Raw genomic sequence first — 2,716 nt, forward strand, 5'->3', positions numbered from 1 at the left:
GTGATGTGGAGGGAGCGAGTGTCCCCCTGCACCCAGCATAAGCGGGGTTTGTGGGGAAGCTGTGTGCAGAAACGAGCAGTTCTGCGAGCGTGTCCCATGTGAGACAGGCTGCCTTCAGCACTGTGCGGTGGAGCCTGGCTGAGATCGTAGAATCACAGAACAGTTTTGGCTGGAAGAGACCTTCAAGATCAAGTCCAACCTTTTCCCAGCCCTATCAACACCTTCAACGCAACATCTACCCTTCTCTTAAACACCTTCAGGAATAGTGACTCAACCACTTCCCTGGGCAGCCTATTCCAATGCCTGACAACCCTTTCAGTAAAGAAATTCTTCCTAAAAGTAAAGAAATTCTTCCTAAAAGTTGCGCCAGGAGGTGTGGTCCTGGCTTTCAGCTGCTAGTGGGCTTTCAGGCTCCTGAAAGCTCCCCTAGTGCAGAACTCGGCCTCGGTTTGATGGGATGCTGCGGCAACGCAACCCTCTGCGCCGTAGCCGAGCATCCTGCGGCCGCCCAAAGCCCTGGAAGGGTTGGCATGATGGCCAGAAAGGGAAACCTCCCAGGTGGCAACGAGGAACGTGTGGGTGTGGAGCTGGTGAACCCAGCCCTCAGCCGACATGACCCGGAAGTGTGAGATGCCTTTGATTTTATCTGTGGGTAATTACACGGGTGGGAAAATACTCAGGAGGGGAAGTGCCTGGGGAAGGTTTGGCCGTCAATGCCCTGAAGACAGCCGAGTGTCGGTGATGCTCCGCGCAGCTTGGTGCCTGAGGGTGCTGCTCACAGCCGTGCTCCTGCGCAGATCCTGGGAGGCCGGGGCCGGGTAGAGCTGTCTGGAGATCCTGGAGCCTGGGAGGAGGGATTCCTCCAGCAGTCCAGGTACGTGTGTGCCTCAATGGATTTCTTATTTATTAGGCAGAAACTCGCATTGAGGCTCTGCCAAAGGAGCTGAATGTCCTGCATGAGCCATGCAGGTAGCGTGCAGCAACGCAGTGTCCCAGCAAACCCCCATCCCTATCAAAGTCCCTGCGCCTGCGTCGCCAAACACTGCTCCTTTGTTCCCGGCTGGCTCCGTCCCTCCCCCTGCATCACCCAGTTCCCCCTTTCCACCCCGCTGGCTCCTCTCCTCTGTCTGCACTGGGTTTTGTTTGTGGGTCTTGCTGTTCAGAAAGTGTGGCGAGAGGTGACGCTGCATCAAGGCACAGCGGGAGAGACTGAGGATGAGGAAGGCGGCAGTGGCGAGGCAGGGCCGTGGGCTGGGTTAGGAGTTTGCAGGGAGGAGAGAGAAGGCTCCAGGGCTTCCCACGGTGTGGCAGGAAGGCTGGGAGGCCTTCCAAGGCAGCGGGAGTGCGGGGTTTGGAAGACATCAGAAGGGCAGATGGGTAACATCGACAAGCGCTGAAAGGCTCAGGAGGAGAGTGTGTTATCTGGCACAGAGACCAGGTCACAGACCCGTAACTACAGGAAGGCTGCTGGGAGGAACGGCTTCATCTCCTGCAGGAAACAGCAGGTTGGGAAAAAGAGAAAAAAACAAAGCAGGCCCACCTAATGCGAAGGTGCGAAGTGGAGTCAAAAGGAAAATGGGAGGGAGACGAAGTCAAAGCACTAGAAGTTTCCCAGCCTGATGTCCATTCCCAGGTCTGGGCACACAGAACTCCCCGTTCTAGCCCAAAGGGATGCAAACACCCCAAAACCTCCAGCTCTGGTGTCGCAGAGCCTGGCCTGGAGGCGTGAGGCTGGCGTCAGCCCCATGTGTGAGCTGGGCTCGGGAAAAGCCTGGTGGGCTGAGACACGATGACGGCTCGCCGGCCTCCGGCAGCGTTATCTTCAGGCATAAATGGCAACATCCTCAATTTAAATTGAAGAGGACTCTGGGTCCGAGTCCATTACTGGTTTGCAGCAAGCAGTGCTCTGATGGCCGTAATGAAATTAGGGGGAGAAAAAAGAGTCTGGAAGGCAGTATCCCATACATCAGTGGCAAAATTCAAGCTAATGGCTGCTGCATAGTGATGATCAGGGGATACGGTTACTGTGGCTCATGTTATCGGTGCCAATTCTTAAACCGGTGGCGGCTTGGCAGGAGTTAGAAAAGCTGCTGAGGGGTGGCAGATGCCTCAGGCTGAAGAAAAGCCGGGCGCCGCGTTGTAGTGGTGCATTTTGTGAGCCCCGTGATGTTGCGGCCGCTGGCGTGGCTGCGGTGGCTGGGTTGCAGCATCCTGAGCCCGGGACCGGGCCGAGCAGCCTTTGCTTTCCCGTGACGCCCTTGTTTTTGCAGGAAGCCGCAGCGCCGGGGGCCCTGGGCTCCCCTCCGGGCTGGGCTAGGGTGGGGGGAGCCCCTTGTGCAGAGCCTTAAGAAAAAAGCTGGTGCTGTCTGCAAGAGCACGAACGAGGAGGGGTTGTTCAGAAGAAAATAAAGAAAAAGATGGGGAAATAGCTCATAAAATGTCTGTGGGAAATGCCGAGGGCGATGAATGCGGATGCGTTCCTGTTCTGGACAGGAAACGTTAGCAGCAAAATGTGGAAAAACCCTGATAGTCAGCTCAGGGCTGACCCTCTGGGTCTCTGTTCCCTGGGGAGATGCTCTAAAGTTGGACTGGGTGTGTTTGGCCAAATGAACAGGAATTGGCCAGATCAGCAGCAAAGCTGCTTTTCCCAGTTCACTTGGATACCTCTGGGAATTTTTCTCCCTGCATCCCCTGGGCTGCGTCTGGCCAGAATCTA

Source organism: Apaloderma vittatum, unplaced genomic scaffold, assembly GCF_000703405.1.
Source record: "Apaloderma vittatum isolate BGI_N311 unplaced genomic scaffold, ASM70340v1 scaffold35484, whole genome shotgun sequence".
NCBI lineage: Eukaryota > Metazoa > Chordata > Aves > Trogoniformes > Trogonidae > Apaloderma > Apaloderma vittatum.